This window comes from Crinia signifera, chromosome 7 (genome assembly GCF_055691185.1).
Source record: "Crinia signifera chromosome 7, ASM5569118v1, whole genome shotgun sequence".
Lineage (NCBI taxonomy): Eukaryota > Metazoa > Chordata > Amphibia > Anura > Myobatrachidae > Crinia > Crinia signifera.
Genome location: NC_139223.1, coordinates 107158351 through 107181031, shown reverse-complemented (window position 1 = coordinate 107181031; position 22681 = coordinate 107158351). Strand labels below are relative to the sequence as shown.

The 22681-nt window shown below is 39.4% G+C and overlaps 38 non-coding genes and 9 pseudogenes across 38 annotated transcripts; all 47 read left to right on the top strand.

The window, feature by feature from the left end:
- Window positions 1-323: 323 nt before the first annotated feature.
- Window positions 324-442, top strand: LOC146024865 (5S ribosomal RNA; annotated as a pseudogene).
- Window positions 443-786: 344 nt separating this feature from the next.
- On the top strand, window positions 787-905 carry LOC146022369 (5S ribosomal RNA). The gene has a single exon (XR_014451828.1). It is a non-coding gene; the product is annotated as a 5S ribosomal RNA (ribosomal RNA).
- A 348-nt stretch (window positions 906-1253) lies between these two features.
- Window positions 1254-1372, top strand: LOC146023959 (5S ribosomal RNA). Its single transcript, XR_014453358.1, has one exon. It is a non-coding gene; the product is annotated as a 5S ribosomal RNA (ribosomal RNA).
- A 344-nt stretch (window positions 1373-1716) lies between these two features.
- On the top strand, window positions 1717-1835 carry LOC146024319 (5S ribosomal RNA). The gene has a single exon (XR_014453704.1). It is a non-coding gene; the product is annotated as a 5S ribosomal RNA (ribosomal RNA).
- A 346-nt stretch (window positions 1836-2181) lies between these two features.
- Window positions 2182-2300, top strand: LOC146022929 (5S ribosomal RNA). The gene has a single exon (XR_014452364.1). It is a non-coding gene; the product is annotated as a 5S ribosomal RNA (ribosomal RNA).
- A 345-nt stretch (window positions 2301-2645) lies between these two features.
- LOC146024864 (5S ribosomal RNA) lies at window positions 2646-2764 on the top strand (annotated as a pseudogene).
- Window positions 2765-3108: 344 nt separating this feature from the next.
- Window positions 3109-3227, top strand: LOC146023395 (5S ribosomal RNA). Its single transcript, XR_014452815.1, has one exon. It is a non-coding gene; the product is annotated as a 5S ribosomal RNA (ribosomal RNA).
- A 346-nt stretch (window positions 3228-3573) lies between these two features.
- On the top strand, window positions 3574-3692 carry LOC146024138 (5S ribosomal RNA). Its single transcript, XR_014453529.1, has one exon. It is a non-coding gene; the product is annotated as a 5S ribosomal RNA (ribosomal RNA).
- Window positions 3693-4037: 345 nt separating this feature from the next.
- LOC146023948 (5S ribosomal RNA) lies at window positions 4038-4156 on the top strand. Its single transcript, XR_014453347.1, has one exon. It is a non-coding gene; the product is annotated as a 5S ribosomal RNA (ribosomal RNA).
- A 344-nt stretch (window positions 4157-4500) lies between these two features.
- Window positions 4501-4619, top strand: LOC146022986 (5S ribosomal RNA). The gene has a single exon (XR_014452419.1). It is a non-coding gene; the product is annotated as a 5S ribosomal RNA (ribosomal RNA).
- A 346-nt stretch (window positions 4620-4965) lies between these two features.
- Window positions 4966-5084, top strand: LOC146022805 (5S ribosomal RNA). Its single transcript, XR_014452246.1, has one exon. It is a non-coding gene; the product is annotated as a 5S ribosomal RNA (ribosomal RNA).
- Window positions 5085-5428: 344 nt separating this feature from the next.
- Window positions 5429-5547, top strand: LOC146022985 (5S ribosomal RNA). The gene has a single exon (XR_014452418.1). It is a non-coding gene; the product is annotated as a 5S ribosomal RNA (ribosomal RNA).
- Window positions 5548-5893: 346 nt separating this feature from the next.
- LOC146022042 (5S ribosomal RNA) lies at window positions 5894-6012 on the top strand. The gene has a single exon (XR_014451510.1). It is a non-coding gene; the product is annotated as a 5S ribosomal RNA (ribosomal RNA).
- A 344-nt stretch (window positions 6013-6356) lies between these two features.
- Window positions 6357-6475, top strand: LOC146022984 (5S ribosomal RNA). Its single transcript, XR_014452417.1, has one exon. It is a non-coding gene; the product is annotated as a 5S ribosomal RNA (ribosomal RNA).
- A 346-nt stretch (window positions 6476-6821) lies between these two features.
- Window positions 6822-6940, top strand: LOC146022041 (5S ribosomal RNA). The gene has a single exon (XR_014451509.1). It is a non-coding gene; the product is annotated as a 5S ribosomal RNA (ribosomal RNA).
- Window positions 6941-7285: 345 nt separating this feature from the next.
- Window positions 7286-7404, top strand: LOC146023389 (5S ribosomal RNA). The gene has a single exon (XR_014452809.1). It is a non-coding gene; the product is annotated as a 5S ribosomal RNA (ribosomal RNA).
- Window positions 7405-7749: 345 nt separating this feature from the next.
- LOC146021442 (5S ribosomal RNA) lies at window positions 7750-7868 on the top strand. Its single transcript, XR_014450929.1, has one exon. It is a non-coding gene; the product is annotated as a 5S ribosomal RNA (ribosomal RNA).
- A 346-nt stretch (window positions 7869-8214) lies between these two features.
- On the top strand, window positions 8215-8333 carry LOC146023274 (5S ribosomal RNA). Its single transcript, XR_014452697.1, has one exon. It is a non-coding gene; the product is annotated as a 5S ribosomal RNA (ribosomal RNA).
- A 344-nt stretch (window positions 8334-8677) lies between these two features.
- Window positions 8678-8796, top strand: LOC146024894 (5S ribosomal RNA; annotated as a pseudogene).
- Window positions 8797-9140: 344 nt separating this feature from the next.
- On the top strand, window positions 9141-9259 carry LOC146025061 (5S ribosomal RNA; annotated as a pseudogene).
- Window positions 9260-9605: 346 nt separating this feature from the next.
- Window positions 9606-9724, top strand: LOC146022040 (5S ribosomal RNA). Its single transcript, XR_014451508.1, has one exon. It is a non-coding gene; the product is annotated as a 5S ribosomal RNA (ribosomal RNA).
- Window positions 9725-10069: 345 nt separating this feature from the next.
- LOC146023936 (5S ribosomal RNA) lies at window positions 10070-10188 on the top strand. The gene has a single exon (XR_014453336.1). It is a non-coding gene; the product is annotated as a 5S ribosomal RNA (ribosomal RNA).
- Window positions 10189-10532: 344 nt separating this feature from the next.
- LOC146024215 (5S ribosomal RNA) lies at window positions 10533-10651 on the top strand. The gene has a single exon (XR_014453604.1). It is a non-coding gene; the product is annotated as a 5S ribosomal RNA (ribosomal RNA).
- A 344-nt stretch (window positions 10652-10995) lies between these two features.
- On the top strand, window positions 10996-11104 carry LOC146025267 (5S ribosomal RNA; annotated as a pseudogene).
- A 346-nt stretch (window positions 11105-11450) lies between these two features.
- LOC146023639 (5S ribosomal RNA) lies at window positions 11451-11569 on the top strand. Its single transcript, XR_014453049.1, has one exon. It is a non-coding gene; the product is annotated as a 5S ribosomal RNA (ribosomal RNA).
- A 345-nt stretch (window positions 11570-11914) lies between these two features.
- LOC146023925 (5S ribosomal RNA) lies at window positions 11915-12033 on the top strand. The gene has a single exon (XR_014453325.1). It is a non-coding gene; the product is annotated as a 5S ribosomal RNA (ribosomal RNA).
- A 344-nt stretch (window positions 12034-12377) lies between these two features.
- Window positions 12378-12496, top strand: LOC146022038 (5S ribosomal RNA). The gene has a single exon (XR_014451506.1). It is a non-coding gene; the product is annotated as a 5S ribosomal RNA (ribosomal RNA).
- Window positions 12497-13456: 960 nt separating this feature from the next.
- LOC146023913 (5S ribosomal RNA) lies at window positions 13457-13575 on the top strand. The gene has a single exon (XR_014453314.1). It is a non-coding gene; the product is annotated as a 5S ribosomal RNA (ribosomal RNA).
- A 344-nt stretch (window positions 13576-13919) lies between these two features.
- On the top strand, window positions 13920-14038 carry LOC146023394 (5S ribosomal RNA). The gene has a single exon (XR_014452814.1). It is a non-coding gene; the product is annotated as a 5S ribosomal RNA (ribosomal RNA).
- Window positions 14039-14384: 346 nt separating this feature from the next.
- Window positions 14385-14503, top strand: LOC146024137 (5S ribosomal RNA). Its single transcript, XR_014453528.1, has one exon. It is a non-coding gene; the product is annotated as a 5S ribosomal RNA (ribosomal RNA).
- Window positions 14504-14848: 345 nt separating this feature from the next.
- Window positions 14849-14967, top strand: LOC146023902 (5S ribosomal RNA). Its single transcript, XR_014453303.1, has one exon. It is a non-coding gene; the product is annotated as a 5S ribosomal RNA (ribosomal RNA).
- Window positions 14968-15311: 344 nt separating this feature from the next.
- LOC146021457 (5S ribosomal RNA) lies at window positions 15312-15430 on the top strand. The gene has a single exon (XR_014450944.1). It is a non-coding gene; the product is annotated as a 5S ribosomal RNA (ribosomal RNA).
- A 346-nt stretch (window positions 15431-15776) lies between these two features.
- On the top strand, window positions 15777-15895 carry LOC146024947 (5S ribosomal RNA; annotated as a pseudogene).
- A 345-nt stretch (window positions 15896-16240) lies between these two features.
- On the top strand, window positions 16241-16359 carry LOC146023654 (5S ribosomal RNA). Its single transcript, XR_014453064.1, has one exon. It is a non-coding gene; the product is annotated as a 5S ribosomal RNA (ribosomal RNA).
- A 344-nt stretch (window positions 16360-16703) lies between these two features.
- LOC146023908 (5S ribosomal RNA) lies at window positions 16704-16822 on the top strand. The gene has a single exon (XR_014453309.1). It is a non-coding gene; the product is annotated as a 5S ribosomal RNA (ribosomal RNA).
- Window positions 16823-17168: 346 nt separating this feature from the next.
- LOC146023172 (5S ribosomal RNA) lies at window positions 17169-17287 on the top strand. Its single transcript, XR_014452597.1, has one exon. It is a non-coding gene; the product is annotated as a 5S ribosomal RNA (ribosomal RNA).
- A 345-nt stretch (window positions 17288-17632) lies between these two features.
- LOC146024715 (5S ribosomal RNA) lies at window positions 17633-17751 on the top strand (annotated as a pseudogene).
- A 345-nt stretch (window positions 17752-18096) lies between these two features.
- On the top strand, window positions 18097-18215 carry LOC146023388 (5S ribosomal RNA). The gene has a single exon (XR_014452808.1). It is a non-coding gene; the product is annotated as a 5S ribosomal RNA (ribosomal RNA).
- A 344-nt stretch (window positions 18216-18559) lies between these two features.
- On the top strand, window positions 18560-18668 carry LOC146025316 (5S ribosomal RNA; annotated as a pseudogene).
- A 345-nt stretch (window positions 18669-19013) lies between these two features.
- LOC146025580 (5S ribosomal RNA) lies at window positions 19014-19132 on the top strand. Its single transcript, XR_014454238.1, has one exon. It is a non-coding gene; the product is annotated as a 5S ribosomal RNA (ribosomal RNA).
- Window positions 19133-19476: 344 nt separating this feature from the next.
- LOC146021456 (5S ribosomal RNA) lies at window positions 19477-19595 on the top strand. Its single transcript, XR_014450943.1, has one exon. It is a non-coding gene; the product is annotated as a 5S ribosomal RNA (ribosomal RNA).
- A 346-nt stretch (window positions 19596-19941) lies between these two features.
- LOC146024945 (5S ribosomal RNA) lies at window positions 19942-20060 on the top strand (annotated as a pseudogene).
- Window positions 20061-20405: 345 nt separating this feature from the next.
- Window positions 20406-20524, top strand: LOC146023653 (5S ribosomal RNA). The gene has a single exon (XR_014453063.1). It is a non-coding gene; the product is annotated as a 5S ribosomal RNA (ribosomal RNA).
- Window positions 20525-20867: 343 nt separating this feature from the next.
- LOC146023562 (5S ribosomal RNA) lies at window positions 20868-20986 on the top strand. The gene has a single exon (XR_014452976.1). It is a non-coding gene; the product is annotated as a 5S ribosomal RNA (ribosomal RNA).
- Window positions 20987-21332: 346 nt separating this feature from the next.
- On the top strand, window positions 21333-21451 carry LOC146023171 (5S ribosomal RNA). The gene has a single exon (XR_014452596.1). It is a non-coding gene; the product is annotated as a 5S ribosomal RNA (ribosomal RNA).
- Window positions 21452-21796: 345 nt separating this feature from the next.
- LOC146023652 (5S ribosomal RNA) lies at window positions 21797-21915 on the top strand. Its single transcript, XR_014453062.1, has one exon. It is a non-coding gene; the product is annotated as a 5S ribosomal RNA (ribosomal RNA).
- A 345-nt stretch (window positions 21916-22260) lies between these two features.
- On the top strand, window positions 22261-22379 carry LOC146023890 (5S ribosomal RNA). The gene has a single exon (XR_014453291.1). It is a non-coding gene; the product is annotated as a 5S ribosomal RNA (ribosomal RNA).
- The last annotated feature ends 302 nt before the right edge of the window (window positions 22380-22681 follow it).

Sequence of the window (22681 nt, the reverse complement as noted above, 5' to 3'; positions counted from 1 at the left end):
TTTTTATTCTCTATCTATTTAAATTGGAAACTTTTTCTTTTTATTGCCAGCACAGACATTTAGAAGAGGTCAAACATACACAATAGCCATCACCTAAAGACTTACCACACTGTTTAGGCCCAATTCCAACTGCTTTTGGCAGTTAAACAGTGTTGAGCCTCTTTAGTAGTTTAATTTAAGATCCCCTGCTAATATCATGTCCTGTAGGTCTTTTTACATTGCCAACACATGATTTTTTTCAGTAAGCAAAAACAGTTATGAAGCTTTTTTATTAGCTTACCTGGTGATAGAAGTAGAAGAGGGCAAAAAAGTGCCTGTACCTCACCTACAGCCATACCACATTGGATATGCCCAATCTCGTCTGATCTTGGAAGCTAAGCAGTGTTGGGCAGGGTTAGTAATTGGGTAGGAGACCACATGGGAACACCAGGTGCTGTAGGTTTTTTCACATTACTGGCAAATTGTTTTTATTCTCTAGCTATTTAAATTGGAAACTTTTTCTTTTTATTGCCTGTAGAGACATTTGTAAGAGGTCAAACAGACACAATAGCCATCACCTAAAGACTTACCACACTGTTTAGGCCCAATTCCAACTGCTTTTGGCAGCTAAACAGTGTTGAGCCTCTTTAGTAGTTTAATTTAAGATCCCCTGCTAATATCATGTCCTGTAGGTCTTTTTACATTACCAACAAATGATTTTTTTCAGTAAGCAAAAACAGTTAGGAAGCTTTTTTATTAGCTTACCTGGTGATAGAAGAGAAGAGGGCAAAAAAGAGCATGTATCTCACCTACAGCCATACCACATTGGATAGGCCCAATCTCGTCTGATCTTGGAAGCTAAGCAGTGTTGGGCCTGGTTAGTACTTGGGTGGGAGACCACATGGGAACACCTGGTGCTGTAGGTTTTTTCACATTACTGGCAAATTGTTTTTATTCTCGTCTAGCTATTTAAATTGGAAACTTTTTCTTTTTATTGCCTGTAGAGACATTTGTAAGAGGTCAAACAGACACAATAGCCATCACCTAAAGACTTACCACACTGTTTAGGCCCAATTCCAACTGCTTTTGGCAGCTAAACAGTGTTGAGCCTCTTTAGTAGTTTAATTTAAGATCCCCTGCTAATATCATGTCCTGTAGGTCTTTTTACATTGCCAACACATGATTTTTTTCAGTAAGCAAAAACAGTTACGAAACTTTTTTATTAGCTTACCTGGTGATAGAAGTAGAAGAGGGCAAAAAAGTGCCGGTATCGCACCTACAGCCATACCACATTGGATATGCCCAATCTCGTCTGATCTTGGAAGCTAAGCAGTGTTGGGCCTGGTTAGTACTTGGGTGGGAGACCACATGGGAACACCAGGTGCTGTAGGTTTTTTCACATTACTGGCAAATTGTTTTTATTCTCTAGCTATTTAAATTGGAAACTTTTTCTTTTTATTGCCTGTAGAGACATTTGTAAGAGGTCAAACAGACACAATAGCCATCACCTAAAGACTTACCACACTGTTTAGGCCCAATTCCAACTGCTTTTGGCAGCTAAACAGTGTTGAGCCTCTTTAGTAGTTTAATTTAAGATCCCCTGCTAATATCATGTCCTGTAGGTCTTTTTACATTACCAACACATGATTTTTTTCAGTAAGCAAAAACAGTTAGGAAGCTTTTTTATTAGCTTACCTGGTGATAGAAGAGAAGAGGGCAAAAATGAGCATGTATCTCACCTACAGCCATACCACATTGGATAGGCCTAATCTCGTCTGATCTTGGAAGCTAAGCAGTGTTGGGCCTAGTTAGTACTTGGGTGGGAGACCACATGGGAACACCTGGTGCTGTAGGTTTTTTCACATTACTTTCAAATTGTTTTTATTCTCTAGCTATTTAAATTGGAAACTTTTTCTTTTTATTGCCAGTACAGACATTTGGAAGAGGTTAAACAGACACAATAGCCATCACCTAAAGACTTACCACACTGTTTAGGCCCAATTCCAACTGCTTTTGGCAGCTAAACAGTTTATGAGCCTCTTTAGTAGTTTCATTTAAGATCCCCTGCTAATATCATGTCCTGTAGGTCTTTTTACATTACCAAAACATGATTTTTTTCATTAAGCCAAAACAGTTAGGAAACTTTTTTATTAGCTTACCTGGTGATAGAAGTAGAAGAGGGCAAAAAAGTGCGTGTAAGTCACCTACAGCCATACCACATTGGATAGGCCCAATCTCGTCTGATCTTGGCAGCTAAGCAGTGTTGGGCCTGGTTAGTACTTGGGTGGGAGACCACATGGGAACACCAGGTGCTGTAGGTTTTTTCACATTACTGGCAAATTGTTTTTATTCTCTATCTATTTAAATTGGAAACTTTTTCTTTTTATTGCCAGCACAGACATTTAGAAGAGGTCAAACATACACAATAGCCATCACCTAAAGACTTACCACACTGTTTAGGCCCAATTCCAACTGCTTTTGGCAGTTAAACAGTGTTGAGCCTCTTTAGTAGTTTAATTTAAGATCCCCTGCTAATATCATGTCCTGTAGGTCTTTTTACATTGCCAACACATGATTTTTTTCAGTAAGCAAAAACAGTTATGAAGCTTTTTTATTAGCTTACCTGGTGATAAAAGTAGAAGAGGGCAAAAAAGTGCCTGTACCTCACCTACAGCCATACCACATTGGATATGCCCAATCTCGTCTGATCTTGGAAGCTAAGCAGTGTTGGGCAGGGTTAGTAATTGGGTAGGAGACCACATGGGAACACCAGGTGCTGTAGGTTTTTTCACATTACTGGCAAATTGTTTTTATTCTCTAGCTATTTAAATTGGAAACTTTTTCTTTTTATTGCCTGTAGAGACATTTGTAAGAGGTCAAACAGACACAATAGCCATCACCTAAAGACTTACCACACTGTTTAGGCCCAATTCCAACTGCTTTTGGCAGCTAAACAGTGTTGAGCCTCTTTAGTAGTTTAATTTAAGATCCCCTGCTAATATCATGTCCTGTAGGTCTTTTTACATTACCAACACATGATTTTTTTCAGTAAGCAAAAACAGTTAGGAAGCTTTTTTATTAGCTTACCTGGTGATAGAAGAGAAGAGGGCAAAAAAGAGCATGTATCTCACCTACAGCCATACCACATTGGATAGGCCCAATCTCGTCTGATCTTGGAAGCTAAGCAGTGTTGGGCCTGGTTAGTACTTGGGTGGGAGACCACATGGGAACAACTGGTGCTGTAGGTTTTTTCACATTACTGGCAAATTGTTTTTATTCTCTAGCTATTTAAATTGGAAACTTTTTCTTTTTATTTCCAGTACAGACATTTGGAAGAGGTCAAACAGACACAATAGCCATCACTTAAAGACTTACCACACTGTTTAGGCCCAATTCCAACTGCTTTTGGCAGCTAAACAGTGTATGAGCCTCTTTAGTAGTTTCATTTAAGATCCCCTGCTAATATCATGTCCTGTAGGTCTTTTTACATTACCAAAACATGATTTTTTTCATTAAGCCAAAACAATTAGGAAACTTTTTTATTAGCTTACCTGGTGATAGAAGTAGAAGAGGGCAAAAAAGTGCATGTATCTCACCTACAGCCATACCACATTGGATAGGCCCAATCTCGTCTGATCTTGGAAGCTAAGCAGTGTTGGGCCTGGTTAGTACTTGGGTGGGAGACCACATGGGAACACCAGTTGCTGTAGGTTTTTTCACATTACTGGCAAATTGTTTTTATTCTCTATCTATTTAAATTGGAAACTTTTTCTTTTTATTGCCAGCACAGACATTTAGAAGAGGTCAAACATACACAATAGCCATCACCTAAAGACTTACCACACTGTTTAGGCCCAATTCCAACTGCTTTTGGCAGCTAAACAGTGTTGAGCCTCTTTAGTAGTTTAATTTAAGATCCCCTGCTAATATCATGTCCTGTAGGTCTTTTTACATTGCCAACACATGATTTTTTTCAGTAAGCAAAAACAGTTACGAAACTTTTTTATTAGCTTACCTGGTGATAGAAGTAGAAGAGGGCAAAAAAGGGCCTGTATCTCACCTACAGCCATACCACATTGGATATGCCCAATCTCGTCTGATCTTGGAAGCTAAGCAGTGTTGGGCCTGGTTAGTACTTGGGTGGGAGACCACATGGGAACACCAGGTGCTGTAGGTTTTTTCACATTACTGCCAAATTGTTTTTATTCTCTAGCTATTTAAATTGGAAACTTTTTCTTTTTATTGCCTGTAGAGACATTTGTAAGAGGTCAAACAGACACAATAGCCATCACCTAAAGACTTACCACATTGTTTAGGCCCAATTTCAACTGCTTTTGGCAGCTAAACAGTGTTGATCCTCTTTAGTAGTTTAATTTAAGATCCCCTGCTAATATCATGTCCTGTAGGTCTTTTTACATTACCAACACATGATTTTTTTCAGTAAGCAAAAACAGTTAGGAAGCTTTTTTATTAGCTTACCTGGTGATAGAAGAGAAGAGGGCAAAAAAGAGAATGTATCTCACCTACAGCCATACCACATTGGATAGGCCCAATCTCGTCTGATCTTGGAAGCTAAGCAGTGATGGGCCTGGTTAGTACTTGGGTGGGAGACCACATGGGAACACCTGGTGCTGTAGGTTTTTTCACATTACTGGCAAATTGTTTTTATTCTCTAGCTATTTAAATTGGAAACTTTTTCTTTTTATTGCCAGTACAGACATTTGGAAGAGGTCAAACATACACAATAGCCATCACCTAAAGACTTACCACACTGTTTAGGCCCAATTCCAACTGCTTTTGGCAGCTAAACAGTGTATGAGCCTCTTTAGTAGTTTCATTTAAGATCCCCTGCTAATATCATGTCCTGTAGGTCTTTTTACATTACCAAAACATGATTTTTTTCATTAAGCCAAAACAGTTAGGAAACTTTTTTATTAGCTTACCTGGTGATAGAAGTAGAAGAGGGCAAAACAGTGCATGTATCTCACCTACAGCCATACCACATTGGATAGGCCCAATCTCGTCTGATCTTGGAAGCTAAGCAGTGTTGGGCCTGGTTAGTACTTGGCTGGGAGACCACATGGGAACACCAGGTGCTGTAGGTTTTTTCACATTACTGGCAAATTGTTTTTATTCTCTATCTATTTAAATTGGAAACTTTTTCTTTTTATTGCCAGCACAGACATTTAGAAGAGGTCAAACATACACAATAGCCATCACCTAAAGACTTACCACACTGTTTAGGCCCAATTCTAACTGCTTTTGGCAGCTAAACAGTGTTGAGCCTCTTTAGTAGTTTAATTTAAGATCCCCTGCTAATATCATGTCCTGTAGGTATTTTTACATTACCAACACATGATTTTTTTCAGTAAGCAAAAACAGTTAGGAAGCTTTTTTATTAGCTTACCTGGTGATAGAAGAGAAGAGGGCAAAAAAGAGAATGTATCTCACCTACAGCCATACCACATTGGATAGGCCCAATCTCGTCTGATCTTGGAAGCTAAGCAGTGATGGGCCTGGTTAGTACTTGGGTGGGAGACCACATGGGAACACCTGGTGCTGTAGGTTTTTTCACATTACTGGCAAATTGTTTTTATTCTCTAGCTATTTAAATTGGAAACTTTTTCTTTTTATTGCCAGTACAGACATTTGGAAGAGGTCAAACATACACAATAGCCATCACCTAAAGACTTACCACACTGTTTAGGCCCAATTCCAACTGCTTTTGGCAGCTAAACAGTGTATGAGCCTCTTTAGTAGTTTCATTTAAGATCCCCTGCTAATATCATGTCCTGTAGGTCTTTTTACATTACCAAAACATGATTTTTTTCATTAAGCCAAAACAGTTAGGAAACTTTTTTATTAGCTTACCTGGTGATAGAAGTAGAAGAGGGCAAAACAGTGCATGTATCTCACCTACAGCCATACCACATTGGATAGGCCCAATCTCGTCTGATCTTGGAAGCTAAGCAGTGTTGGGCCTGGTTAGTACTTGGGTGGGAGACCACATGGGAACACCAGGTGCTGTAGGTTTTTTCACATTACTGGCAAATTGTTTTTATTCTCTATCTATTTAAATTGGAAACTTTTTCTTTTTATTGCCAGCACAGACATTTAGAAGAGGTCAAACATACACAATAGCCATCACCTAAAGACTTACCACACTGTTTAGGCCCAATTCTAACTGCTTTTGGCAGCTAAACAGTGTTGAGCCTCTTTAGTAGTTTAATTTAAGATCCCCTGCTAATATCATGTCCTGTAGGTATTTTTACATTACCAACACATGATTTTTTTCAGTAAGCAAAAACAGTTAGGAAGCTTTTTTATTAGCTTACCTGGTGATAGAAGAGAAGAGGGCAAAAAAGAGAATGTATCTCACCTACAGCCATACCACATTGGATAGGCCCAATCTCGTCTGATCTTGGAAGCTAAGCAGTGATGGGCCTGGTTAGTACTTGGGTGGGAGACCACATGGGAACACCTGGTGCTGTAGGTTTTTTCACATTACTGGCAAATTGTTTTTATTCTCTAGCTATTTAAATTGGAAACTTTTTCTTTTTATTGCCAGTACAGACATTTGGAAGAGGTCAAACAGACACAATAGCCATCACCTAAAGACTTACCACACTGTTTAGGCCCAATTCCAACTGCTTTTGGCAGCTAAACAGTGTATGAGCCTCTTTAGTAGTTTCATTTAAGATCCCCTGCTAATATCATGTCCTGTAGGTTTTTTTACATTACCAAAACATGATTTTTTTCATTAAGCCAAAACAGTTAGGAAACTTTTTTATTAGCTTACCTGGTGATAGAAGTAGAAGAGGGCAAAACAGTGCATGTATCTCACCTACAGCCATACCACATTGGATAGGCCCAATCTCGTCTGATCTTGGAAGCTAAGCAGTGTTGGGCCTGGTTAGTACTTGGGTGGGAGACCACATGGGAACACCAGGTGCTGTAGGTTTTTTCACATTACTGGCAAATTGTTTTTATTCTCTATCTATTTAAATTGGAAACTTTTTCTTTTTATTGCCAGCACAGACATTTAGAAGAGGTCAAACATACACAATAGCCATCACCTAAAGACTTACCACACTGTTTAGGCCCAATTCTAACTGCTTTTGGCAGCTAAACAGTGTTGAGCCTCTTTAGTAGTTTAATTTAAGATCCCCTGCTAATATCATGTCCTGTAGGTCTTTTTACATTGCCAACACATGATTTTTTTCAGTAAGCAAAAACAGTTACGAAACTTTTTTATTAGCTTACCTGGTGATAGAAGTAGAAGAGGGCAAAAAAGTGCCTGTATCTCACCTACAGCCATACCACATTGGATATGCCCAATCTCGTCTGATCTTGGAAGCTAAGCAGTGTTGGGCCTGGTTAGCACTTGGGTGGGAGACCACATGGGAACACCAGGTGCTGTAGGTTTTTTCACATTACTGGCAAATTGTTTTTATTCTCTAGCTATTTAAATTGGAAACTTTTTCTTTTTATTGCCTGTAGAGACATTTGTAAGAGGTCAAACAGACACAATAGCCATCACCTAAAGACTTACCACACTGTTTAGGCCCAATTCCAACTGCTTTTGGCAGCTAAACAGTGTTGAGCCTCTTTAGTAGTTTAATTTAAGATCCCCTGCTAATATCATGTCCTGTAGGTCTTTTTACATTGCCAACACATGATTTTTTTCAGTAAGCAAAAACAGTTACAAAACTTTTTTATTAGCTTACCTGGTGATAGAAGTAGAAGAGGGCAAAAAAGGGCCTGTATCTCACCTACAGCCATACCACATTGGATATGCCCAATCTCGTCTGATCTTGGAAGCTAAGCAGTGATGGGCCTGGTTAGTACTTGGGTGGGAGACCACATGGGAACACCTGGTGCTGTAGGTTTTTTCACATTACTGGCAAATTGTTTTTATTCTCTAGCTATTTAAATTGGAAACTTTTTCTTTTTATTGCCAGTACAGACATTTGGAAGAGGTCAAACAGACACAATAGCCATCACCTAAAGACTTACCACACTGTTTAGGCCCAATTCCAACTGCTTTTGGCAGCTAAACAGTGTATGAGCCTCTTTAGTAGTTTCATTTAAGATCCCCTGCTAATATCATGTCCTGTAGGTCTTTTTACATTACCAAAACATGATTTTTTTCATTAAGCCAAAACAGTTAGGAAACTTTTTTATTAGCTTACCTGGTGATAGAAGTAGAAGAGGGCAAAACAGTGCATGTATCTCACCTACAGCCATACCACATTGGATAGGCCCAATCTTGTCTGATCTTGGAATCTAAGCAGTGTTGGGCCTGGTTAGTACTTGGGTGGGAGACCACATGGGAACACCAGGTGCTGTAGGTTTTTTCACATTACTGGCAAATTGTTTTTATTCTCTATCTATTTAAATTGGAAACTTTTTCTTTTTATTGCCAGCACAGACATTTAGAAGAGGTCAAACATACACAATAGCCATCACCTAAAGACTTACCACACTGTTTAGGCCCAATTCTAACTGCTTTTGGCAGCTAAACAGTGTTGAGCCTCTTTAGTAGTTTAATTTAAGATCCCCTGCTAATATCATGTCCTGTAGGTCTTTTTACATTGCCAACACATGATTTTTTTCAGTAAGCAAAAACAGTTACGAAACTTTTTTATTAGCTTACCTGGTGATAGAAGAGAAGAGGGCAAAAAAGTGCCTGCATCTCACCTACAGCCATACCACATTGGATATGCCCAATCTCGTCTGATCTTGGAAGCTAAGCAGTGTTGGGCCTGGTTAGCACTTGGGTGGGAGACCACATGTTAACACCAGGTGCTGTAGGTTTTTTCACATTACTGGCAAATTGTTTTTATTCTCTAGCTATTTAAATTGGAAACTTTTTCTTTTTATTGCCTGTAGAGACATTTGTAAGAGGTCAAACAGACACAATAGCCATCACCTAAAGACTTACCACACTGTTTAGGCCCAATTCCAACTGCTTTTGGCAGCTAAACAGTGTTGAGCCTCTTTAGTAGTTTAATTTAAGATCCCCTGCTAATATCATGTCCTGTAGGTCTTTTTACATTACCAACACATGATTTTTTTCAGTAAGCAAAAACAGTTAGGAAGCTTTTTTATTAGCTTACCTGGTGATAGAAGAGAAGAGGGCAAAAATGAGCATGTATCTCACCTACAGCCATACCACATTGGATAGGCCTAATCTCGTCTGATCTTGGAAGCTAAGCAGTGTTGGGAATGGTTAGTACTTGGGTGGGAGACCACATGGGAACACCTGGTGCTGTAGGTTTTTTCACATTACTGGCAAATTGTTTTTATTCTCTAGCTATTTAAATTGGAAACTTTTTCTTTTTATTGCTAGTACAGACATTTGGAAGAGGTCAAACAGACACAATAGCCATCACCTAAAGACTTACCACACTGTTTAGGCCCAATTCCAACTGCTTTTGGCAGCTAAACAGTGTATGAGCCTCTTTAGTAGTTTCATTTAAGATCCCCTGCTAATATCATGTCCTGTAGGTCTTTTTACATTACCAAAACATGATTTTTTTCATTAAGCCAAAACAGTTAGGAAACTTTTTTATTAGCTTACCTGGTAATAGAAGTAGAAGAGGGCAAAAAAGTGCATGTATCTCACCTACAGCCATACCACATTGGATAGGCCCAATCTCGTCTGATCTTGGAAGCTAAGCAGTGTTGGGCCTGGTTAGTACTTGGGTGGGAGACCACATGGGAACACCAGGTGCTGTAGGTTTTTTCACATTACTGGCAAATTGTTTTTATTCTCTATCTATTTAAATTGGAAACTTTTTCTTTTTATTGCCAGCACAGACATTTAGAAGAGGTCAAACATACACAATAGCCATCACCTAAAGACTTACCACACTGTTTAGGCCCAATTCCAACTGCTTTTGGCAGCTAAACAGTGTTGAGCCTCTTTAGTAGTTTAATTTAAGATCCCCTGCTAATATCATGTCCTGTAGGTCTTTTTACATTGCCAACACATGATTTTTTTCAGTAAGCAAAAACAGTTACGAAACTTTTTTATTAGCTTACCTGGTGATAGAAGTAGAAGAGGGCAAAAAAGTGCCGGTATCTCACCTACAGCCATACCACATTGGATATGCCCAATCTCGTCTGATCTTGGAAGCTAAGCAGTGTTGGGCCTGGTTAGTACTTGGGTGGGAGACCACATGGGAACACCAGGTGCTGTAGGTTTTTTCACATTACTGGCAAATTGTTTTTATTCTCTAGCTATTTAAATTGGAAACTTTTTTTTTATTGCCTGTAGAGACATTTGTAAGAGGTCAAACAGACACAATAGCCATCACCTAAAGACTTACCACACTGTTTAGGCCCAATTCCAACTGCTTTTGGCAGCTAAACAGTGTATGAGCCTCTTTAGTAGTTTCATTTAAGATCCCCTGCTAATATCATGTCCTGTAGGTCTTTTTACATTACCAAAACATGATTTTTTTCATTAAGCCAAAACAGTTAGGAAACTTTTTTATTAGCTTACCTGGTAATAGAAGTAGAAGAGGGCAAAAAAGTGCATGTATCTCACCTACAGCCATACCACATTGGATAGGCCCAATCTCGTCTGATCTTGGAAGCTAAGCAGTGTTGGGCCTGGTTAGCACTTGGGTGGGAGACCACATGGGAACACCAGGTGCTGTAGGTTTTTTCACATTACTGGCAAATTGTTTTTATACTCTAGCTATTTAAATTGGAAACTTTTTCTTTTTATTGCCTGTAGAGACATTTATAAGAGGTCAAACAGACACAATAGCCATCACCTAAAGACTTACCACACTGTTTAGGCCCAATTCCAACTGCTTTTGGCAGCTAAACAGTGTTGAGCCTCTTTAGTAGTTTAATTTAAGATCCCCTGCTAATATCATGTCCTGTAGGTCTTTTTACATTACCAACACATGATTTTTTTCAGTAAGCAAAAACAGTTAGGAAGCTTTTTTATTAGCTTACCTGGTGATAGAAGAGAAGAGGGCAAAAATGAGCATGTATCTCACCTACAGCCATACCACATTGGATAGGCCTAATCTCGTCTGATCTTGGAAGCTAAGCAGTGTTGGGCCTGGTTAGTACTTGGGTGGGGGAACACCTGGTGCTGTAGGTTTTTTCACATTACTGGCAAATTGTTTTTATTCTCTAGCTATTTAAATTGGAAACTTTTTCTTTTTATTGCCAATACAGACATTTGGAAGAGGTCAAACAGACACAATAGCCATCACCTAAAGACTTACCACACTGTTTAGGCCCAATTCCAACTGCTTTTGGCAGCTAAACAGTGTATGAGCCTCTTTAGTAGTTTCATTTAAGATCCCCTGCTAATATCATGTCCTGTAGGTCTTTTTACATTACCAAAACATGATTTTTTTCATTAAGCCAAAACAGTTAGGAAACTTTTTTATTAGCTTACCTGGTAATAGAAGTAGAAGAGGGCAAAAAAGTGCATGCATCTCACCTACAGCCATACCACATTGGATAGGCCCAATCTCGTCTGATCTTGAAAGCTAAGCAGTGTTGGGCCTGGTTAGTACTTTGGTGGGAGACCACATGGGAACACCAGGTGCTGTAGGTTTTTTCACATTACTGGCAAATTGTTTTTATTCTCTATCTATTTAAATTGGAAACTTTTTCTTTTTATTGCCAGCACAGACATTTAGAAGAGGTCAAACATACACAATAGCCATCACCTAAAGACTTACCACACTGTTTAGGCCCAATTCCAACTGCTTTTGGCAGCTAAACAGTGTTGAGCCTCTTTAGTAGTTTAATTTAAGATCCCCTGCTAATATCATGTCCTGTAGGTCTTTTTACATTGCCAACACATGATTTTTTTCAGTAAGCAAAAACAGTTACGAAACTTTTTTATTAGCTTACCTGGTGATAGAAGTAGAAGAGGGCAAAAAAGTGCCGGTATCTCACCTACAGCCATACCACATTGGATATGCCCAATCTCGTCTGATCTTGGAAGCTAAGCAGTGTTGGGCCTGGTTAGTACTTGGGTGGGAGACCACATGGGAACACCAGGTGCTGTAGGTTTTTTCACATTACTGGCAAATTGTTTTTATTCTCTAGCTATTTAAATTGGAAACTTTTTTTTTATTGCCTGTAGAGACATTTGTAAGAGGTCAAACAGACACAATAGCCATCACCTAAAGACTTACCACACTGTTTAGGCCCAATTCCAACTGCTTTTGGCAGCTAAACAGTGTATGAGCCTCTTTAGTAGTTTCATTTAAGATCCCCTGCTAATATCATGTCCTGTAGGTCTTTTTACATTACCAAAACATGATTTTTTTCATTAAGCCAAAACAGTTAGGAAACTTTTTTATTAGCTTACCTGGTAATAGAAGTAGAAGAGGGCAAAAAAGTGCATGTATCTCACCTACAGCCATACCACATTGGATAGGCCCAATCTCGTCTGATCTTGGAAGCTAAGCAGTGTTGGGCCTGGTTAGTACTTGGGTGGGAGACCACATGGGAACACCAGGTGCTGTAGGTTTTTTCACATTACTGGCAAATTGTTTTTATTCTCTATCTATTTAAATTGGAAACTTTTTCTTTTTATTGCCAGCACAGACATTTAGAAGAGGTCAAACATACACAATAGCCATCACCTAAAGACTTACCACACTGTTTAGGCCCAATTCCAACTGCTTTTGGCAGCTAAACAGTGTTGAGCCTCTTTAGTAGTTTAATTTAAGATCCCCTGCTAATATCATGTCCTGTAGGTCTTTTTACATTGCCAACACATGATTTTTTTCAGTAAGCAAAAACAGTTACGAAACTTGGTACTTGTGAGTTATCCGGGCGTCCGATTTTTTGATTGTATGCCTTAAGTTAAGGCATACAATCAGATGCGATGCGATGCGATATCGCATCGCATCGCATCGCATCGCATGCGACCATCGGATGCGATGACCCGATTTTTCCATAGGAATCAATGTTAAAATGATTCCTATGGAAAAAGGGGTCCTTTTCATACCCCTACTATCCAAGTGGGCATGGAGTTGGATATAAACCTGTGGCGAGCGTAGCGAGCCACCGAGCCCGAAGCGTGGCGAGCGAAGCGAGCCCCGCGAGGGGACGGTATTCTGTGTCCCCTCGCGGGGCTCGCTACGCTCGCCACGCTTCGGGCTCGGTGGCTCGCTACGCTCGCCACAGGTTTATATCCAACTCCATGCCCACTTGGATAGTAGGGGTATGAAAAGGACCCTTTTTCCCATTGAATTCCATGTTAAAATGGACTCAGTCCATTTTAACATTGATTCCTATGGAAAAATCGGGTCATCGCATCGCATCGCATCGCATCGCATCCGATGGTCGCATGCGATGCGATGCGATGTCCCGATCCGACCCGATTTAAAAATCGGACGCCCGGATAACTCACAAGTACCCGAAACTTTTTTATTAGCTTACCTGGTGATAGAAGTAGAAGAGGGCAAAAAAGTGCCGGTATCTCACCTACAGCCATACCACATTGGATATGCCCAATCTCGTCTGATCTTGGAAGCTAAGCAGTGTTGGGCCTGGTTAGTACTTGGGTGGGAGACCACATGGGAACACCAGGTGCTGTAGGTTTTTTCACATTACTGGCAAATTGTTTTTATTCTCTAGCTATTTAAATTGGAAACTTTTTCTTTTTATTGCCTGTAGAGACATTTGTAAGAGGTCAAACAGACACAATAGCCATCACCTAAAGACTTACCACACTGTTTAGGCCCAATTCCAACTGATTTTGGCAGCTAAACAGTGTTGAGCCTCTTTAGTAGTTTAATTTAAGATCCCCTGCTAATATCATGTCCTGTAGGTCTTTTTACATTACCAACACATGATTTTTTTCAGTAAGCAAAAACAGTTAGGAAGCTTTTTTATTAGCTTACCTGGTGATAGAAGAGAAGAGGGCAAAAATGAGCATGTATCTCACCTACAGCCATACCACATTGGATAGGCCCAATCTCGTCTGATCTTGGAAGCTAAGCAGTGTTGGGCCTGGTTAGTACTTGGGTGGGAGACCACATGGGAACAACTGGTGCTGTAGGTTTTTTCACATTACTGGCAAATTGTTTTTATTCTCTAGTTATTTAAATTGGAAACTTTTTCTTTTTATTGCCAGTACAGACATTTGGAAGAGGTCAAACAGACACAATAGCCATCACTTAAAGACTTACCACACTGTTTAGGCCCAATTCCAAATGCTTTTGGCAGCTAAACAGTGTATGAGCCTCTTTAGTAGTTTCATTTAAGATCCCCTGCTAATATCATGTCCTGTAGGTCTTTTTACATTACCAAAACATGATTTTTTTCATTAAGCCAAAACAATTAGGAAACTTTTTTATTAGCTTACCTGGTGATAGAAGTAGAAGAGGGCAAAAAAGTGCATGTATCTCACCTACAGCCATACCACATTGGATAGGCCCAATCTCGTCTGATCTTGGAAGCTAAGCAGTGTTGGGCCTGGTTAGTACTTGGGTGGGAGACCACATGGGAACACCAGTTGCTGTAGGTTTTTTCACATTACTGGCAAATTGTTTTTATTCTCTATCTATTTAAATTGGAAACTTTTTCTTTTTATTGCCAGCACAGACATTTAGAAGAGGTCAAATATACACAATAGCCATCACCTAAAGACTTACCACACTGTTTAGGCCCAATTCCAACTGCTTTTGGCAGCTAAACAGTGTTGAGCCTCTTTAGTAGTTTAATTTAAGATCCCCTGCTAATATCATGTCCTGTAGGTCTTTTTACATTGCCAACACATGATTTTTTTCAGTAAGCAAAAACAGTTACGAAACTTTTTTATTAGCTTACCTGGTGATAGAAGTAGAAGAGGGCAAAAAAGGGCCTGTATCTCACCTACAGCCATACCACATTGGATATGCCCAATCTCGTCTGATCTTGGAAGCTAAGCAGTGTTGGGCCTGGTTAGTACTTGGGTGGGAGACCACATGGGAACACCAGGTGCTGTAGGTTTTTTCACATTACTGGCAAATTGTTTTTATTCTCAAGCTATTTAAATTGGAAACTTTTTCTTTTTATTGCCTGTAGAGACATTTGTAAGAGGTCAAACAGACACAATAGCCATCACCTAAAGACTTACCACACTGTTTAGGCCCAATTCCAACTGCTTTTGGCAGCTAAACAGTGTTGAGCCTCTTTAGTAGTTTAATTTAAGATCCCCTGCTAATATCATGTCCTGTAGGTCTTTTTACATTACCAACACATGATTTTTTTCAGTAAGCAAAAACAGTTAGGAAGCTTTTTTATTAGCTTACCTGGTGATAGAAGAGAAGAGGGCAAAAAAAAGCATGTATCTCACCTACAGCCATACCACATTGGATAGGCCCAATCTCGTCTGATCTTGGAAGTTAAGCAGTGTTGGGCCTGGTTAGTACTTGGGTGGGAGACCACATGGGAACACCTGGTGCTGTAGGTTTTTTCACATTACTGGCAAATTGTTTTTATTCTCTAGCTATTTAAATTGGAAACTTTTTCTTTTTATTGCCAGTACAGACATTTGGAAGAGGTCAAACAGACACAACAGCCATCACCTAAAGACTTACCACACTGTTTAGGCCCAATTCCAACTGCTTTTGGCAGCTAAACAGTGTATGAGCCTCTTTAGTAGTTTCATTTAAGATCCCCTGCTAATATCATGTCCTGTAGGTCTTTTTACATTACCAAAACATGATTTTTTTCATTAAGCCAAAACAGTTAGGAAACTTTTTTATTAGCTTACCTGGTGATAGAAGTAGAAGAGGGCAAAAAAGTGCATGTATCTCACCTACAGCCATACCACATTGGATAGGCCCAATCTCGTCTGATCTTGGAAGCTAAGCAGTGTTGGGCCTGGTTAGTACTTGGGTGGGAAACCACATGGGAACACCAGTTGCTGTAAGTTTTTTCACATTACTGGCAAATTGTTTTTATTCTCTATCTTTTTAAATTGGAAACTTTTTCTTTTTATTGCCAGCACAGACATTTAGAAGAGGTCAAACATACACAATAGCCATCACCTAAAGACTTACCACACTGTTTAGGCCCAATTCCAACTGCTTTTGGCAGCTAAACAGTGTTGAGCCTCTTTAGTAGTTTAATTTAAGATCCCCTGCTAATATCATGTCCTGTAGGTCTTTTTACATTGCCAACACATGATTTTTTTCAGTAAGCAAAAACAGTTACCAAACTTTTTTATTAGCTTACCTGGTGATAGAAGTAGAAGAGGGCAACAAAGTGCCTGTATCTCACCTACAGCCATACCACATTGGATATGCCCAATCTCGTCTGATCTTGGAAGCTAAGCAGTGTTGGGCCTGGTTAGCACTTAGGTGGGAGACCACATGGGAACACCAGGTGCTGTAGGTTTTTTCACATTACTGGCAAATTGTTTTTATTCTCTAGCTATTTAAATTGGAAACTTTTTCTTTTTATTGCCTGTAGAGACATTTGTAAGAGGTCAAACAGACACAATAGCCATCACCTAAAGACTTACCACACTGTTTAGTCCCAATTCCAACTGCTTTTGGCAGCTAAACAGTGTTGATCCTCTTTAGTAGTTTAATTTAAGATCCCCTGCTAATATCATGTCCTGTAGGTCTTTTTACATTACCAACACATGATTTTTTTCAGTAAGCAAAAACAGTTAGGAAGCTTTTTTATTAGCTTACCTGGTGATAGAAGAGAAGAGGGCAAAAAAGAGAATGTATCTCACCTACAGCCATACCACATTGGTTAGGCCCAATCTCGTCTGAGCTTGGAAGCTAAGCAGTGATGGGCCTGGTTAGTACTTGGGTGGGAGACCACATGGGAACACCTGGTGCTGTAGGTTTTTTCACATTACTGGCAAATTGTTTTTATTCTCTAGCTATTTAAATTGGAAACTTTTTCTTTTTATTGCCAGTACAGACATTTGGAAGAGGTCAAACAGACACAATAGCCATCACCTAAAGACTTACCACACTGTTTAGGCCCAATTCCAACTGCTTTTGGCAGCTAAACAGTGTATGAGCCTCTTTAGTAGTTTCATTTAAGATCCCCTGCTAATATCATGTCCTGTAGGTCTTTTTACATTACCAAAACATGATTTTTTTCATTAAGCCAAAACAGTTAGGAAACTTTTTTATTAGCTTACCTGGTGATAGAAGTAGAAGAGGGCAAAACAGTGCATGTATCTCACCTACAGCCATACCACATTGGATAGGCCCAATCTCCTCTGATCTTGGAAGCTAAGCAGTGTTGGGCCTGGTTAGTACTTGGGTGGGAGACCACATGGGAACACCAGGTGCTGTAGGTTTTTTCACATTACTGGCAAATTGTTTTAATTCTCTATCTATTTAAATTGGAAACTTTTTCTTTTTATTGCCAGCACAGACATTTAGAAGAGGTCAAACATACACAATAGCCATCACCTAAAGACTTACCACACTGTTTAGGCCCAATTCTAACTGCTTTTGGCAGCTAAACAGTGTTGAGCCTCTTTAGTAGTTTAATTTAAGATCCCCTGCTAATATCATGTCCTGTAGGTCTTTTTACATTGCCAACACATGATTTTTTTCAGTAAGCAAAAACAGTTACAAAACTTTTTTATTAGCTTAAATGGTGATAGAAGTAGAAGAGGGCAACAAAGTGCCTGTATCTCACCTACAGCCATACCACATTGGATATGCCCAATCTCGTCTGATCTTGCAAGCTAAGCAGTGTTGGGCCTGGTTAGCACTTAGGTGGGAGACCACATGGGAACACCAGGTGCTGTAGGTTTTTTCACATTACTGGCAAATTGTTTTTATTCTCTAGCTATTTAAATTGGAAACTTTTTCTTTTTATTGCCTGTAGAGACATTTGTAAGAGGTCAAACAGACACAATAGCCATCACCTAAAGACTTACCACACTGTTTAGGCCCAATTCCAACTGCTTTTGGCAGCTAAACAGTGTTGAGCCTCTTTAGTAGTTTAATTTAAGATCCCCTGCTAATATCATGTCCTGTAGGTCTTTTTACATTGCCAACACATGATTTTTTTCAGTAAGCAAAAACAGTTACGAAACTTTTTTATTAGCTTACCTGGTGATAGAAGTAGAAGAGGGCAAAAATGAGCATGTATCTCACCTACAGCCATACCACATTGGATATGCCCAATCTCGTCTGATCTTGGAAGCTAAGCAGTGTTGGGCCTGGTTAGCACTTGGGTGGGAGACCACATGGGAACACCAGGTGCTGTAGGTTTTTTCACATTACTGGCAAATTGTTTTTATTCTCTAGCTATTTAAATTGGAAACTTTTTCTTTTTATTGCCTGTAGAGACATTTGTAAGAGGTCAAACAGACACAATAGCCATCACCTAAAGACTTACCACACTGTTTAGGCCCAATTCCAACTGCTTTTGGCAGCTAAACAGTGTTGAGCCTCTTTAGTAGTTTAATTTAAGATCCCCTGCTAATATCATGTCCTGTAGGTCTTTTTACATTACCAACACATGATTTTTTTCAGTAAGCAAAAACATTTAGGAAGCTTTTTTATTAGCTTACCTGGTGATAGAAGAGAAGAGGGCAAAAATGAGCATGTATCTCACCTACAGCCATACCACATTGGATAGGCCTGATCTTGGAAGCTAAGCAGTGTTGGGCCTGGTTAGTACTTGGGTGGGAGACCACATGGGAACACCAGTTGCTGTAGGTTTTTTCACATTACTGGCAAATTGTTTTTATTCTCTATCTATTTAAATTGGAAACTTTTTCTTTTTATTGCCAGCACAGACATTTAGAAGAGGTCAAATATACACAATAGCCATCACCTAAAGACTTACCACACTGTTTAGGCCCAATTCCAACTGCTTTTGGCAGCTAAACAGTGTTGAGCCTCTTTAGTAGTTTAATTTAAGATCCCCTGCTAATATCATGTCCTGTAGGTCTTTTTACATTGCCAACACATGATTTTTTTCAGTAAGCAAAAACAGTTACGAAACTTTTTTATTAGCTTACCTGGTGATAGAAGTAGAAGAGGGCAAAAAAGGGCCTGTATCTCACCTACAGCCATACCACATTGGAGATGCCCAATCTCGTCTGATCTTGGAAGCTAAGCAGTGTTGGGCCTGGTTAGTACTTGGGTGGGAGACCACATGGGAACACCAGGTGCTGTAGGTTTTTTCACATTACTGGCAAATTGTTTTTATTCTCAAGCTATTTAAATTGGAAACTTTTTCTTTTTATTGCCTGTAGAGACATTTGTAAGAGGTCAAACAGACACAATAGCCATCACCTAAAGACTTACCACACTGTTTAGGCCCAATTCCAACTGCTTTTGGCAGCTAAACAGTGTTGAGCCTCTTTAGTAGTTTAATTTAAGATCCCCTGCTAATATCATGTCCTGTAGGTCTTTTTACATTACCAACACATGATTTTTTTCAGTAAGCAAAAACAGTTAGGAAGCTTTTTTATTAGCTTACCTGGTGATAGAAGAGAAGAGGGCAAAAAAGAGCATGTATCTCACCTACAGCCATACCACATTGGATAGGCCCAATCTCGTCTGATCTTGGAAGTTAAGCAGTGTTGGGCCTGGTTAGTACTTGGGTGGGAGACCACATGGGAACACCTGGTGCTGTAGGTTTTTTCACATTACTGGCAAATTGTTTTTATTCTCTAGCTATTTAAATTGGAAACTTTTTCTTTTTATTGCCAGTACAGACATTTGGAAGAGGTCAAACAGACACAATAGCCATCACCTAAAGACTTACCACACTGTTTAGGCCCAATTCCAACTGCTTTTGGCAGCTAAACAGTGTATGAGCCTCTTTAGTAGTTTCATTTAAGATCCCCTGCTAATATCATGTCCTGTAGGTCTTTTTACATTACCAAAACATGATTTTTTTCATTAAGCCAAAACAGTTAGGAAACTTTTTTATTAGCTTACCTGGTGATAGAAGTAGAAGAGGGCAAAAAAGTGCATGTATCTCACCTACAGCCATACCACATTGGATAGGCCCAATCTCGTCTGATCTTGGAAGCTAAGCAGTGTTGGGCCTGGTTAGTACTTGGGTGGGAAACCACATGGGAACACCAGTTGCTGTAAGTTTTTTCACATTACTGGCAAATTGTTTTTATTCTCTATCTTTTTAAATTGGAAACTTTTTCTTTTTATTGCCAGCACAGACATTTAGAAGAGGTCAAACATACACAATAGCCATCACCTAAAGACTTACCACACTGTTTAGGCCCAATTCCAACTGCTTTTGGCAGCTAAACAGTGTTGAGCCTCTTTAGTAGTTTAATTTAAGATCCCCTGCTAATATCATGTCCTGTAGGTCTTTTTACATTGCCAACACATGATTTTTTTCAGTAAGCAAAAACAGTTACAAAACTTTTTTATTAGCTTACCTGGTGATAGAAGTAGAAGAGGGCAACAAAGTGCCTGTATCTCACCTACAGCCATACCACATTGGATATGCCCAATCTCGTCTGATCTTGGAAGCTAAGCAGTGTTGGGCCTGGTTAGCACTTAGGTGGGAGACCACATGGGAACACCAGGTGCTGTAGGTTTTTTCACATTACTGGCAAATTGTTTTTATTCTCTAGCTATTTAAATTGGAAACTTTTTCTTTTTATTGCCTGTAGAGACATTTGTAAGAGGTCAAACAGACACAATAGCCATCACCTAAAGACTTACCACACTGTTTAGGCCCAATTCCAACTGCTTTTGGCAGCTAAACAGTGTTGATCCTCTTTAGTAGTTTAATTTAAGATCCCCTGCTAATATCATGTCCTGTAGGTCTTTTTACATTACCAACACATGATTTTTTTCAGTAAGCAAAAACAGTTAGGAAGCTTTTTTATTAGCTTACCTGGTGATAGAAGAGAAGAGGGCAAAAAGAGAATGTATCTCACCTACAGCCATACCACATTGGATAGGCCCAATCTCGTCTGAGCTTGGAAGCTAAGCAGTGATGGGCCTGGTTAGTACTTGGGTGGGAGACCACATGGGAACACCTGGTGCTGTAGGTTTTTTCACATTACTGGCAAATTGTTTTTATTCTCTAGCTATTTAAATTGGAAACTTTTTCTTTTTATTGCCAGTACAGACATTTGGAAGAGGTCAAACAGACACAATAGCCATCACCTAAAGACTTACCACACTGTTTAGGCCCAATTCCAACTGCTTTTGGCAGCTAAACAGTGTATGAGCCTCTTTAGTAGTTTCATTTAAGATCCCCTGCTAATATCATGTCCTGTAGGTCTTTTTACATTACCAAAACATGATTTTTTTTATTAAGCCAAAACAGTTAGGAAACTTTTTTATTAGCTTACCTGGTGATAGAAGTAGAAGAGGGCAAAACAGTGCATGTATCTCACCTACAGCCATACCACATTGGATAGGCCCAATCTCCTCTGATCTTGGAAGCTAAGCAGTGTTGGGCCTGGTTAGTACTTGGGTGGGAGACCACATGGGAACACCAGGTGCTGTAGGTTTTTTCACATTACTGGCAAATTGTTTTTATTCTCTATCTATTTAAATTGGAAACTTTTTCTTTTTATTGCCAGCACAGACATTTAGAAGAGGTCAAACATACACAATAGCCATCACCTAAAGACTTACCACACTGTTTAGGCCCAATTCTAACTGCTTTTGGCAGCTAAACAGTGTTGAGCCTCTTTAGTAGTTTAATTTAAGATCCCCTGCTAATATCATGTCCTGTAGGTCTTTTTACATTGCCAACACATGATTTTTTTCAGTAAGCAAAAACAGTTACAAAACTTTTTTATTAGCTTACCTGGTGATAGAAGTAGAAGAGGGCAACAAAGTGCCTGTATCTCACCTACAGCCATACCACATTGGATATGCCCAATCTCGTCTGATCTTGGAAGCTAAGCAGTGTTGGGCCTGGTTAGCACTTAGGTGGGAGACCACATGGGAACACCAGGTGCTGTAGGTTTTTTCACATTACTGGCAAATTGTTTTTATTCTCTAGCTATTTAAATTGGAAACTTTTTCTTTTTATTGCCTGTAGAGACATTTGTAAGAGGTCAAACAGACACAATAGCCATCACCTAAAGACTTACCACACTGTTTAGGCCCAATTCCAACTGCTTTTGGCAGCTAAACAGTGTTGAGCCTCTTTAGTAGTTTAATTTAAGATCCCCTGCTAATATCATGTCCTGTAGGTCTTTTTACATTGCCAACACATGATTTTTTTCAATAAGCAAAAACAGTTACGAAACTTTTTTATTAGCTTACCTGGTGATAGAAGTAGAAGAGGGCAAAAAAGGGCCTGTATCTCACCTACAGCCATACCACATTGGATATGCCCAATCTCGTCTGATCTTGGAAGCTAAGCAGTGTTGGGCCTGGTTAGTACTTGGGTGGGAGACCACATGGGAACACCAGGTGCTGTAGGTTTTTTCACATTACTGGCAAATTGTTTTTATTCTCTAGCTATTTAAATTGGAAACTTTTTCTTTTTATTGCCTGTAGAGACATTTGTAAGAGGTCAAACAGACACAATAGCCATCACCTAAAGACTTACCACACTGTTTATGCCCAATTCCAACTGCTTTTGGCAGCTAAACAGTGTTGATCCTCTTTAGTAGTTTAATTTAAGATCCCCTGCTAATATCATGTCCTGTAGGTCTTTTTACATTACCAACACATGATTTTTTTCAGTAAGCAAAAACAGTTAGGAAGCTTTTTTATTAGCTTAC